Raw genomic sequence first — 15,590 nt, forward strand, 5'->3', positions numbered from 1 at the left:
TGTTTATCTGGACTTACACCATTGTAAGTCTTGATCTAGAATATTAAGCCTATTATCAATTGCCCCACTGCATTTCTTTCCAGTCACACCCCTTTCCTAGGCAAATCAATAAATGGACACACTCTTCAAAATAATCCAGTGACAGTTTATTAAAGTTCCTTACCTCAGACAGAGGCAAGGATGACATCAGTCAGAGTCCTGGACCACTCAGGGAACAAATCCTAGACGGACAGTTTCTGAGCCAATCAGGAGCCAATGTGGTAGACTTGGATAGCTGTCAAAATGCAATAAATATGCTCTCTATTTGCAGTTGTAGCATGTCAGGTTTTTTGAGAGTTGTCTCCACTAGCATCCTATTTGGCAATTGAGAATAAAGCCTCTGATTTTGCCTTCAACCCGTCTGTGTCTCATCTGGCCTTCTGAAAAGCTTGAAACACCCAAATCCATGGTTTTTGCAGAAACTGAAATCACATAACAGTCACACTTTATCTATGTATCAGAGCAGTTACTGCTGGCAGATTTCTGATTTCAAAACGTATTTCAGTGGGCATGACATTTTACCTGGCACAGAGACTTGTGTCAATTCCTAACTCCCTCCAGTTAGTACATTTTTAGTTATATTACTGCCTCATTAATTTAAGAGCACACAGGTCAAACATTACATTTAAAAAGCCAAGCACTGAGAAAGACGAAGAGGACTAAAAGTTTTCTTTGGAAACATAGGAAAGCACATATCTGGTTGCCTTTCCTTTATCTGAACATCTGTTTGACAAACAGGATTTTATCTCTTGGCTTTGATAAGATTTTTTTGACAATTGTTTGTTCATTTTCAGAGGCTGAGTCCTTCGGAACCACCATTCCACAGAAGGACAGTATTGTAGTGGAAAAAATCATACTTCAAAGCTTATTTAAATGCAAATAGCAACTTTAAATAATATCCGCAAATACCAGTTGTCATTTGCAGGACCAAGTGGTTTCATAAACTGAACAGATATGCAGTTTAATAACTCAGGATATTCTCTTGTTTCATGACCTTTTTTAGAACCACTGATAAATCAAATACATTGTGTGCAATACAAATGTCTACAATTTATAAGGAAGAAGCAATGATGCCAAATATGTAGCTAACTTGTATATCACCCTTCACTCAATACAATAAGGTTTCCATAATGCTGATCTCATTGGACTCCACTTGTAAAGAAAAGATTTTTAAAAAAACAGTTTGTCTTAAAATGTAACCTCTATGGCTATTTTTTATTAAACTCTAATCCTATTGTCTTATAGTTTGGCATTAACTGCCAGCAATCCCGGATGTATTATCCTTCTTCTAGGCAAAGGCCTGCAACAAATATTGGAAGAGTCAGTAAGGGCCAATGACAACACTGTACCCTTTAACTCTCCATCACTTCTCTGTTTATAAACTGAAAAGGAAACATACTCCTCTGATTCTTCATATTTGAAAAAGGAATATGACCTTATGCAACATATACATAACAGGTTTAATAAAGCAATAAGATAAAGATAATTTTAGAAAAGAGAGCCAACATGGCATAGTGGTTTAAATATGGAAACCAAGGCTGGAATCTCGCTAAGCCATGTGATCCAACTGGGTTATCTTGGTTGAGTGACACATTCTCAGTCATAGAAACCCTCGTGATATGTTCACTGTAAATCAGAAATGACTTCAAGGCACATAATAGCAACACATTTTAGTGAGTAAAAGAAAGTCACTAGAAGTAACATACAGGTAGGACTATAACTCTTTAAAAATCCCTTCTTTAGGTGGTTGAAAGTCATCTTCCTTTAAGATGATGAATTAATCTGGATCTCTCTCACGCACACATTTTCCATCTCATTCTGTTGCTCTGTTAGAATTTTGCCTGAGGTGTCCAAACAACAACTCAGGTAAAGGAGAATTAATTCAGGACAAAGCAGGAAAACCCCGTTTGTCCTGGATTAGACCAAGGCCTTCCTGAAAGACCCATGTCTAATGGGATATGGGGCCCTGTGGAGACTGACTCATGGGTAGTCTTGCAACTGCCGAGGGGTCAGTCCCCACTTCCCACTTTGCACCTTTTGGGCTCCTGGAGCCAAAAGATGTTAGATGGGGGGGGGGGGGGTTGGGGTGGTTATCATGCTCTGAGAAAGCCTGGGTTTTTATTTGGACATAGGGACTTAAACCCATGATGAAACCAGTTTCTTAAACCCACTTCGCTGTGGGTTTAAGCCCTGTATGGAAGCACCTGACACACTCAAATAGCTCTCATCCTGAAACCTCAAACATGGGATTGTTCAGTGCAACTTCACACATTCTGAAAGGTTTTTTTAAAATAAAAGACAAAACATCACACTTTCAAGTAGGAAGTTGAGACCCCTTACACACAGCTGTATAAAATCCACATTGAAATGGATTATATGACAGTGTGGACAGCTCAAAGCAGATATTGTAGATTATTTGTTTTGATTTTCTCGAGTTATATGACAGTGTAACCATATAGATTAACTGCCACAACCCGTTGACTAGTAAACCAATTTAAGATTATTTGGGAAATAGAAGATCCTCTATGTGCATGCACACAAAACAAAAAGACACGTGAAAAAACAATGCAGGAGATGGTAGGTTTACAAAGGAAGTTATCACTTATATGAAGACCACCAACTTTACTTAGGAGAAGTTACAAAGAATTTTCCATTTGTCTCTACTGGTTTGCCTCCATTTGTCTCTACTGGTTTTTCTAGTAATTTCAGTCCACTTTTCTTGTTTGTTAAAGAAGCTATCTTCCTGTGTCAGTGTTGTTTCTCCAGAGGTTCATGAACCAAGTAGAACTTTGCTTAGCCCACAAGTTTTCATTGCATTCACTTCTCAGGAAAGTACTGCTCTTTACACCTTTACTTTGCTGAAAAATGAGCCATAAATAAATATGCCAATCTAAAAGCAAAACAGTATAAGTAAATTTTGCTATGCTAGAATGATTAATTATACATGACTTTTTTTTTCTTAAGCCTACAAAGTCAATTATATTTTTGTGCAAAAGACATTCATTTAAAGTGCACAATGATGCATTGCATCTGGCTCAGTGTAACTTGTCCATTGATGTATTTGTCTTTAGATGTAGCTAAACAATTAATATGCTTACAGCTACTTAATCTTTCAGTTTGACTTTTTTTAAAAAAAATGAAGCTGGCAAAGAAGAAAGGCTTTTTGCACCCGACTGAAACAGTATGTCTATAACCTGTCTGATATTTTCATTCATTCATATAGAACGTATGTTCTGCTGATGTAAAATATGCATGTGGGAAGTGCATCCATATGTAGAGCTGATAAATGAAGCTCTCAAAGAAATAAATATTTCTGCATTGTTAATGGAATACTAATGTACCTTTCCATAGTTTACTCTTAGCCAGTACTAGAAGAGTATTGGAAAAAAATTAATTCAGAGAAAGTAGTCTGATGAAGTTCTGATCTAGACTAAGGACAGTGCTTATACATATCTGACAGATATGTCGATACCAGTGTTATTTCATAAAGAATGGGATTAAATCTTTAGTTAAATCAGAAGAGGAACATGTCTGCCTGGAAAACAAAGATCCTTGGTCACTATCCAGATGTCCTATCACATCAGCCAGCATTATTAACAAGCTAGAATTCAGGCAATTTGAATCCAAAACATTAGGTTATAAAGTATTTTCCAGTATATAAGGCTGTACTAAAGGGCACCATATTTGGAACAACTGTACTGGAGAAGCATTCATGAATTTCTTTAAGAAATGGTAAAAGAAAACACAAGGTTGTATGGAAGATAAAACCTGGTTGTGAGATTGACATCTTTTGTTCACTTCAAATAGCCTTTCATGCTGCTTTTAGTATAGAGTAATATAATAAATAATCAGGTCAGTGAAATCTTTTGTTTTACTTTCTCCCATATCTGATATTTCAACCATATTATTTTTCTGTTCTTAATATGGGGGAAAAGGGAGATTGTCATAAATTCCAAATAAAGTAACTACAGTGAAACAATCTCCTGTTTGCAATAGACAAATTCAGTAGGTACAATTTATTTACATTACATCATTTCTCTCCCATCTTTCTCACTCAAAGGGATTCAAGGCAGCTTACTATTCCGGCAAAAATTCAATGCCAGTAAAAACCAGTACTAGCAATAAAAATTAAACAGTTAAATATGCCTGTACATTCCTTGTCATATAAATGTTCAAGACCTGGCACCTTCAGGGTTTTTTTGTTTTTGTTTTTTTGGCGGGGGGGGGGGGCAGGGGATGAGGCAGAAACCCTAATGCAGCATCTCCTCCTTTTCCTTCACACCCTGGAGACTGGATGTTATCATGGCTAACCTAGAATTGGATATTGCTATTCTAACTGAACCATTCTCTTACGTTTTTCAGACAATACATTTTTATTTTTCTCATGTTTCTTTTCCCTGTTATCTTTGACTTAGATAACTAACCATAATAATTTCTATTTTTCACTTCTCATTATACAGTATGTTTGAAATACACTAGTTCTCTTTGTTTTGAGGTATATATTATTTCTTGGTCTTTATACATTCTCTTTAGCAGTTTGTTCTTCATTTTCTTGTGCCATGACATGTTAACAGCTTATGCCAAATTTGTATTTCAAATGCTTCTTTCTCATATTTAAAATATCTTTATTAAACAGAAGATCTTAGACTAGAGAAAATACATATAAATGAACTACATTATTCAACTACAGCAAAACATGCAATTACATAATAAACCACAATCACACACACACAAATAATCCACACAATAAAATCTGTAGTTCAAAAACAGTGTGGGGGAGTGACAGGGCATGACCTTTAACTACCCAGTTGATGGTAACAATTAATCGTTTAACCAGTTTCCTCAGATCTTCTATAGCACAAGCATACTTGTCATATATGTAATATCTATCTTTCTTCAAACCTAACCTCTTCCTCTATTGAGAATATCATTAACAGTTGCCAATTTTGCTTAAAATTGGTTTTATTTTTTCTTTAATTGTCAATTTCAACTAGATCATACTTTTTCAACATGTGATCTTCTCGCAACAGACTAGAACTTTTCCATTTTTATTAAACCAAATTGCATTTTGAACTACATTTTTCCACATCTCAAGTCAATCATCTTCCAGAACAATAGGTTCTAGTTCAGTGCCTCTCAACCTGTGGGTCCCCAGATGTTCTGGCCTTTAACTTCCAAAAAGCCTAACAGCTAGTAAACTAGCTGGGATTTCTTGGAGTTGTAGACCAAAACACCTGGGGACCCACAGGTTGAGAACCATTGCTCTAGTCTATTGTTTTTAAAAGATCTCTAATGTAATGATTCCATCATTCTTGTGCCTTCAATTCATTTCCAACTTATGCTGACTCTATTCTAGAGGTATCTTGAGAAGATTTATTCAAAGTAAATCTGATATTGCCTTCCAATAACTTACCGTACAATTGCCTTCCAGTATAACTTACTCAACGCTTCCCAATGCATTTTCACTTCTGAGCAATCATCCAAACTCTGGCTCCTTACAGCAATTTCATTTTTGATATCAAGGATTCATCAGCAGTGACTATTTTAAAAATGCATGCTACGTTCTTGATTTATTTATGTACACTGAAGAAGCCATGGGTCTTTTCTAGGTTTTCTGTTTGTGTACATTATTCAGTTCACCATTTTCTGCTTTCGTTTCAGATCTATTTATGCAGTTCTTTATATCTGATGTTGACTGGCATCAGGCATAAGTGAAAGACATAGGAGTGTACAGAATGCTTTTGTTCATTGCAAAGGGGGAATTCACTACTTCCCTCCAGAAGGACCCATCTTCATGGCCATTAGTGGTCATTGGAGAAGGGGCTGGGGTTGTGGAAGCATCTCCAGTGCACTTGCAGCCATACACAGAAGGACAAAGGCAAGTACCAGAACATCATAGTGTCTTCCATACATCCCCGACAATGATGATGTGTGTCTGACTAGAAGCTTTTGGTGACCAAGGCTGTCAGAGCTCAGGGACACAATGGTACTAAAATCCATGAAACTGAGGGGGCCTGTAGGAGGAAAATGCAAGAGAGGAGATTATATGTTAGAGCTGCCTGTGTGGAACTTTATGGTATGCCCCTAATGCAGGGTCTTAAATTTTATTAATGTAATTTTAATATTTTCCTACTTTGAAAATTTTCTTAGCTTTAAAGTGGACATATGATCTAAATTTTTACTGCTTTAACTACTGATTTGCTACATTTCGTTCATAAAAAGATTGATTCCTTGCAATATTATTCTTAGCATCATTTCCATGTCTAGAGTCTAGTTAGTAGTAATTCAATTGCAGTTCTCATAAGTGTACATTCATTGTCTACAGAAATTTGTATAATTCATTTCCCATATTTATTTCATGTTCCTAATCCATATTTCCCACCATCATTCCCCAAGGCCAGGTCAAAATGAAAGCTCATGGCTTCTGTGCAGGTAGTCTTCAAACCACCAACAATGAAATAAGGAAGAATTTTAGTCCATAGACATCAAAGCAAGATTTGCACAAAGGTAAGCACTTATGTCTAACTGTAAGCTAGGATCGATTAGGATATTGTAGAGAAGTGAAGCTTGACATGAAGCAAGAAACTTTCCCTTTTGAAGTGCAATTTCCTATGTGAGATTTCTTCAATTTTGGGCCACCTAATTTATTATTTATTTATTTGCTATATTTGTATACCGCCCCTCTCAGCCCGGAAGCGACTTGAGGTGGTTTACATTTGGCAATCAATGCCCCACAAGATAAAATACAGTCAAAAACAATAAACAATAAGCAATTAAAATCATAAAATACAGTTCTCAGGGTCTCATCATTAAAATCATTTTCCATCGCATCGTCCTGTCATTACATGAGTCTCAATTAATCAGTTATACTGCGTCTGCAAATGCCTGCTTGAACAGCGAGGTCTTAACTCTCTTTCAAAATGTCAGGAGGGAGGAGGCCAATCTAGTGTCCCTAGGGAGGGCATTCCATAACCGGGGGGCCACCGCTGAGAAGGCCCTGTCTCTCATTCCTGCCAATCGGATCTGCGAAGAAGGCAGGACCGAGAGCAGGGCCTGTCCAGACGATCTTAAACACCTAGATAGTTCATAGGAAGAGATGAGTTCAGACAGGTAAACTGGCCAGAACCGAAGTCCATTTATGTTTTTTTCCCCCAGTCTTCATGTCCTTTTTTCAATTCCTGCCTTGTGAAACATTGATTTTCCAAACATCAAATGATTCCTGCCCCTTCGAATCAAAGTATCATATGACCTGTAGTAAACATCATTGAGATATCATCATCCTACAGATACTGTTATGTGTGTACTCTGATCTCAAACATCTTGTTTTTAAGACAGACAGTCTTTTAAAGGGGCCCAAAGGAAAAGTGTGTGTCCATCTGTCCTTCCCACAATTTGTGGCATAATGTCAGGCAGGTGGGGGCTATTCCTGAAAGGAAGGTAATGCTGTTTTGTGTAGGAGCTCAAACGTGCAAATCCCCAGACTGTCATTTTTATTTGGAAGTCCTAATTCAGTAGAACTTACATAAAATGTTTTATGCACAGGAAGAAGAAAACTTTTTTTGTACAGACACATGTTTCTGAAATGCAGTTCTGTATAGATCCCTTCAGCCAAACAGAGTAACACTTCCGGGTGTTTGAATACCATAAGAAAATTGTGCAAAGGCATTGCTGCTCTTCTGGATGGCCATCTGTTGAGGGGTGCTTTGAATGTGATTTTCTTGCTTCTTAGCAAGGGATTGTACTATGATTCTATGCTTCTTCCAACTATCTGGAAACATAATTGTGAATATTCTTTTCACTCCTTACATGTCTACAAATCCTTCTTACAGGGCAATCACACTACAGTTATAGAAGTATGAAACCGCTTTAGGTGTCATAGTTGCATGCTATGGAATTCAGAGATTATAGTCTGGTAAATTAGCTCTAGTGCACTGTCCCGATTTACAGCATTGAAGAAGAGAGAACATGCAGGTGTCTTCTCACTTTCCTTTGGTGTACTGCCCTGATTCCTTTTTTCTTACATTGTTCAACAATTATCATGCTTGTTTCCATTCATCACTTAATTATAGATGCTGCCCTCTTTTCCCTTCACTGCTAAATACCTATTCTTGTACATTTCCATCCTCCCACAAAACAGAAAACAAAACGGGCAAGTTCATAATGGCTGCAGTTTTCTGTTTTAGAAAGTCATATTTACATTTTTCATTCTCCAATGAAAAATATTTTACCTAAATAAAAACTTATTAAGGAAAATAATTCAAGAACAAGAATTACATTAAAATTTATCAGCATTATCTGCTATGAGCATTATTTGATCGTAGAATCTGAATGTTTTCAAAATGGTAGCTAAACTCTTACCACTCTAAAACCACTGAAGTAAATGGATCTATGCCAACAAAGGAGTTTGGCCTGATATTACAAATAACAATCACAGCTTCCAAAGATGATTAATGTTGTAATTTTCAATATAAGCATTAGCTTTGCCAGATATAAAGATGGTCTTGGAAACTCACAAACATCTGGGAATGTTTTATAAAGTGGATTAGACCCTGATGAGAATTCAGAACTTGTCTTATGTTTTGTCCAAAACTTCATCTTAATTAGGTTCATATTCCCTGCTAGCAGCCATATTTTATGTTTGTTTTGACATCAGAGGCATCTGGTTAATTAAATGTCAAAAAAAAAAAGCAAAGGTGGTGGAGAAAGAGTGACATAAATAAAATATGTACATATGAAAGTGTACGTGTGTTTTTGCAGGCGTGTGTGCAGGCGTAGATCTAAGTAGCTTTCTTTGCTTTTCAAATCTTTTCCTTTCTCTCATAAAATTCTTTATTTTCATAGACAGGGTACTTTTGGAGCTTAATGGAAGAATAAATTAAGCAAACTGAGAAGCTGAATCTTTGTGCCTTGGATCTCTAGCATCTAATCTGGTTTTGCTGTTTTCATTGTGAAGGTCAAAGGTGTAAGTTAATCTCTCCCTTTCAATATCAGGGTTATTTCAGACATCTTTTAAAAAAATTAATTTAGCTTCCATTGCTTCTAAAATTCAATTGTCAGAAGAAAACACATACAGAAAAGCTCAGCTTATAAACAAGTTACAATTGAAGTGGCTGACTTGACAAGACAACAATTTGGCTGACCTTAACAGGTGCAAACATTTAACTGCACCAGTTATTGTTAAATCAAGAAAAGCAAGCTACATTGTTAACCCCCTTTAAATCGATACTGTTTATTTATATTTATAATAAAAAAGAATGTATGACAAGCAAATTAACAGGCAGATTTTATTTCTGGAGCCATTCTATTAAACAACACCAGAATAATTATACACTTCCTTAGGTAGCGTTGTGACTTAAATATAAAGAGCTGTGTACTATCAGGACAAATCTTTCCCGAAAAGAAAAGCAATTGTGAATAAATATGAATACCGTATTGCTTGGGAGAGTAATCTTTTTTAGTATAGGTCCCAGTATTTCCCAGAAGCTATGGGCATGGGCCATCTGCTTGGGGAATTCGGAGTCGCAGCTTCTCTAATGAACTTTCTCAAATTTTGAAATATGCTACTTTGAATTCCCAAAGGTTCTTTCCTTCAGTGGTTTGAGAAATCAAAACCAGTCTATTTTATATACTGTTTTATGGCCCAGAGGATATTAACAAATCTGGCACAGATCAAGAAATGTTTATGGCTTCAATATTTTAGAAACAATATATCTTTAAATAAGATCGGTCCTACCACACAGACTCTCTTCCGTTTCTGTTCTCTGATGTCTTCATGGAAGAGGCAGAAAATGTCCATCTGGTACAGGAAAATCCTTTCATCTGTAAAATAACATTTTCCTTTGTCTCTGGCAATTCTCAAGCTCTGTATTGAAAACATCAGGCCCCTGAGGGAAGTAGGACTCTCTCACCTTTCAGTCTGCCTAATCAATCAGCTTCATTTCAGTATTTTGATTCTATTTATCAGTATAGCACCTGAAAATCTTCAAATATTAACAGACTTTGGGGAGAATCAGGCATGTAGCCCGGGGGGGGGGGGGGGGCTCGAGGGGCTTCAGCCCCCCCCCCCCCCGAAATTCTCATGGTGGTTTGCGAAAAGGCCTTACTGGTGCATTATTTAAACTATTATGTTTATTCATATCATGATCTGATCACCATACTCAATATATCCCATATGCATGGGGGTATTGGGGTAATGATACAAAAGGTTTGCTAGGCTAGACCCTCTTTCACAGACTCAGCCCCCCCCCCAAAACTCAGCCCCCCCGACCCCCCTGAAAAAAAATTCAGCCCCCCCACCCCGAAACGAAATCCTGGCTACGGGCCTGGGGAGAATAATATTATTTGATCTTCCTGTTATCCCCCCCCCCCCACACTAATTCAATAACATTTGATTGCAAATGATCATGTCTCTTTTACAATTTTAGTTTTTGAAATCTTACATTTTGGTCTTGATAAGATGGTCCATTAGCTCTGAGTGCCTCAGTCATCCTACTGTGTTGGAAACATTAATTTTATCTAGATTTTTTTTATCAGGAGCAACTTGAAAAACTGCAAGTCGCTTCTGGTGTGAGAGAATTGGCTGTCTGCAAGAACATTGCACAGGGGACGCCCAGATGTTTTGATGTTTTACCATCCATGCGGGAGGCTTCTCTCATGTCCCCGCAATGGGGAGCTAGAGCTGATAGAGGGAACTCATCCACGCTCCCAGGATTCTAACCTTTGACCTGTCAGTCTTCAATCCTGCCGGCACAGAGATTTAACCCACTGTGCCACCAGGGGCTCTAGAGTATGAAAGTTTGTTTGAAAGCACTAACTTTCACATTAATCACCTTTGAGTGGAGGGAACACAATTACATTGTCCTGTGAAAATTAGCAAATGGAAAATTGCTCTGGCTTCAAAATATAGAAATGCTTTGGACATAAAAGGGGTCCTGGAAAAAAAGTTTGAGGTTTATTGGATACCATTACACCATTTTATGGAAAAAATTGTCTTCCTCAACTAAAGGTTTGTGAAGTAATACAGCTAATGTTTTCTTTTGGTATACAGTATTCATTGGATACTCCTCTCTTGCTGAATGTGTTGTTGTTTTGTGTTTTCAAAATCATTTGCAGCTTATGAAGTCCTAGGGCAAACCTATAATTGGGTGTTCTTGGCGAAATTTGTTCAGAAGGAGCTTGTCTTTTCCTCCGCCTGTGGCTGTAGAGTGTGATTTCTCCAAGATTGCTCTAGCTTCAAAATATAAATATGAACCATTGCAGAGATTAAGATCCTCCAAGGAGGCCCTGCTCTCCTTCCTGCAATTGTCATAGGTGTGATTGGTGGGGACGAGAGTGAGGGCCTTCTTGATTATTGCACCCCGGCTATGGAACTCCCTTCCTGGTGAGATCAGATCAGCCCCCTCCCTCCTGTCCTTTAGAAGGATGGTAAAAACTTGGCTGTGGGAAGCAGCGATACCTTACCAAGCCAATTAGATTAGATGATCAAGATGGTTTTAAGCAATTTATTTTAATATCGAGACAAGTGTTTTTAATGTTTATGTGTGCATATAATGAATTCTTGTCCCGGCATTGAATGTTTGCTGAATATATGCTGTGCTCCACCCTGAGTCCCCTTCAGGATAGAAAGGGCAGAATATAAATGTTTTAAATAAATAAGTAAGTAAGACTGCCTAGTGGAATTCCATTGCTGAGCAGGAGTGTGAACCCTGATCTTCAAAGTTGTGCACAACTCAAACCACCATACTGCACTGGCTCTCATTGCATTACAAGGTATTGATTTTGTATTTCAAAATTTTTTAGTACAGTAGAGTCTCGCTTATCCTACATAAACAGTTCAGCAGAATGTTGGATAAGCAAAAATGTTGGATAATAAGGAGGGATTAAGGAAAAGCCTACTAAACGTCAAAACACATTATGATTTTACACATTATGATTTTACAAATAAAGCACCAAAACACCATGTTTTACAACAAATCGAAAGAAAAAGCAGTTTAATACACGGTAACTTTATGTTGTAATTATTGTATTTACAAATTTAGCACCAAAACATCGCAACATATTTAAACAGCTGTGGATCCAGGCAGGAGGCAGACTACATTGGATAATACAGAATGTTGTATGAGCAAAGGTTGGATAAGCAACACTCTACTGTAATTGTACCTGTAAATTGCATGACTAGTTCTTATAAATTTCATTCCTACCACATGGAATTTAACTGAAGGTCAGTGATATTGGAGCTTACATATTTTTTTCATTCACAAAGAATTGGAAGGAAAGACATTCACATTTATCATTCAGTATTTAAAAGATGTAGTTTAACTATGGATGAATGTTTATTTTATAGATACCAAATTTGATAAAAAATTGTTTTTGTATATATGGTGAACTGACACTGGGATATTCTCATCAAAAGCCTAGAACAACCTGTGTGCATAGGTGCCTTAAAGCTACCTGTTGACTTATGGCAAAACATAAACTTCATAGAATTTTTAAGCTCAGGAAGGTTTGGAGGTGGTTTTATCAGTTTATTCCTCATTGCTGGCCTCTTATCCACGTACTAACCTGGTCTGATCTTGGTTAACTTCCAACGTCAAGTGGTATCTGGTACCTTTAGGACCTTTAGCCTTTCCTAGGACTCTCTTTTGCTAAGTGTGCTCCAGACTATATGTCCAAGGAAGAACCTGGCAAAACCACCTTCAAGTATTCATTGGCTAAGAAAACCTTATGAAATTCATGGGGTCATCTCCAATGCCTGTTTCAATTAGCTAATTCAGAAATTATCCCTGCACAGGAGAAGTGGATAGATGTTTCACTGAACCTCCAAGGACGTGCAGTTAATGTACATTAGCACATTTTTAATGTAGGGAAGCTTTTCAAGTTGTGATGGCACTTTGCAATATATGTTGGGAAGCAGAGAGAGAGAGAGAGAGAGAGAGAGAGAGAGAGAGACTTGCTGTTACTCATCTGGGTGATTGACATGCAAATAGGAGTTCATTACTTTTCCTTTCAATGTTGTATATCCATTCTGTTGGCTATAGAGGTGTTGGATGCAGCTGTAGGCTTTATTTGTTATATGCACCAGTTATGGTGTAATAGTTACATTCTTTAAATATAATGTAAAATAAATGTGGCATCACTTTTAATTCATTCAGAAATGTAGCATATGTTGTTAAATTACTCAGAAATGGAAAAATGTATATTTCTTATGACCATTCTATTTTATGATTCACATGCTTATTACCTATCTGCATGTCAGGGCTGAGGACTATTCTGTGTTTCTACTACCTTGAAAGAAATGTGTTTCTGCTATCTTTTTTTGTAAGGAGTCTTCAGTTTTTCTCAGCTATCATCATCATCATCATCATCATCATCATCATCATCATCATCATCACGCTTAACTTACAGAGATTGATTTTATGTAAATTGCTTTCAACATGATACATTCTGTATCACTTAAAATTGCTTTCTGTCATATTCAATGTTGGTCAATGCAAAATTGAGTGATGTTTCACTACAGTTGGAACACACCACTGCTGCAATCCATTATACGGTTACTTGAAGTAAATCTCATTGAACTTGGTGCCACTTGCTTCTGATTAAACTTGCATAGCATGCGGCTACAGGACGTATGTTGGCACGATGGCGGGTATTAACATCTTGCTAACAAGCAGTTTGAAACTCATTAGTTTCAGCATGCCAAAGCTGTTAATGCAATGTGCCAGATGTTCCAGTGGTAACTAGAGGGTGAAGCTGCCTTTAAGATATTGGCTTGAATAAATTCACCAAGAATTGTAGTGCGGTGACATGAAAAGCAAGTACAAGATATACTCATATACTTCATTCAAGATCAAGAAGGGCAGACATGTTACTACTGCAGCAAAAATGATGGAGCCTCTTGAGCAGTTATGACTAAACAAGATGCTAAATATATACAGTGAAATGTTAAGATGTTTGTTGTGTGTGTTTTTTTTAAAAAAGTAAGAATCTGAAATAAGCCCACAGAGGATTGAATCAGATACAACACAGAGAAGTGACATAGGGGTATATATATTCACCAGTTGTTTTTCTCCTGTCAAGATCATCCCTCATTTTTACTGTGTGACTTCATTTCTGACTTATGGCAATCTTGAGGTGAATCTATCGTGGTGTTATCTTGGCAAGATTTGTTCAGAGAAATGCCTTTGCCCTTCTCTGAGGTTGAAATCATGGGATTTACCCAAGGACACCCAATGGGTTTCCATGATAAAACAGGGCTTTGATTTTTGATCTTAAGAGTCATAGTCTTAAGCTCAAATCACTACACTACAACTCATAGGGAACTTAAAAAAAAAAGAAACTTCATTTATGCTAGTGAAAATTTCTCTTCCTTTCATTTTAGCTCATGCAGGGTAGGCAAACTTAACAGGAACAGCAACGACAACAAAAACAGCAAATGTTTAAGCATTTCTCATCCTATGGCACTGTACAGGTGACCCTGGATTGGATTGGGGCCTGACAGTTTTTTGGGGGTAAAAAAATGAAGGAAAGTTTATCTGCATGCAGCTCATTTAGCATATTGTCTCATTCAATCCCTTCTGTTATGTTCAAGACTGGTTTTACCTCATAATGCAAAGATGGATACCGGAAATATTGTGACCCAATTCTTTTGGCAACAATACTTCAATAGCTTCAGGTGTACTTTAACCACTCCATAGCTGTGACTGATCAAGTTTTCCATATGCATATTTTATATAAAGCCTCTCATCTGGTCTCTGATTAAGAACTTAAAAAAAATTCTCAACATGATTTGGTTGCCATTCAATAGAAATGGGAGGATCCTACTATATAGAGGTTCCAGGTGAGATATTGTTGAGTGATTTCAGTAACTGCTAAAATTGCAGGCTCAGAGCCTGACACACTGCACTACACCAAAGGTCAAATCAGGATCAAAGGCAAAAAGAATAGAGGTTAATTCTTTCAGGCTCAAAAGGATGTCAGAATAGAGTCTGCATTCCCAAAGATTTGACATATCAGATTGGGAAATACAGGGCATATTCATTCATTTTGATAGCCATTTGGAATACCCAGTCCAGTCCCTGATTGGCTGAGATATGGCACAGCTAGGATGCAGGCTCCCATTTGCTGTAGATTCCCTCTGTTATCACTGCTTGGTGTTCCCCTGTGGCAGAAAAATAAATAGCTGTCATTAGTTAGTTTGAAGTCTATTCATTGTTCCATGCTTGAGAGGGGTGGGAACCTTGAGAATGTGGTGAGGTAATATGTAAATTAATTATTGATTGACTTAACAGTTCATCTTGGGTACACACAAAGGAGTGGGCCTGGTAAAAAGTGATAAACAGTACAATGGGTAAAGCCTCTCTCGAAACTTGTGCATTTATTCTCATCAGTGGATATGAGTGAGAGTCAGAAATGTTTCTCAAGCACAGCAGGAATATATAAATGAAGTTGAGATTTATCAATTGAAAGCTTCAGTCAAATAGTGTTACTAAGGATCTCATCTATGGGAGCACTCTGAGGGTGCATGGAGTGCTCCTTCCTTTCAACCCCTGCCC

This window comes from Anolis sagrei, chromosome 3 (assembly GCF_037176765.1).
Source record: "Anolis sagrei isolate rAnoSag1 chromosome 3, rAnoSag1.mat, whole genome shotgun sequence".
Taxonomy (NCBI): Eukaryota; Metazoa; Chordata; class Lepidosauria; order Squamata; family Dactyloidae; genus Anolis; species Anolis sagrei.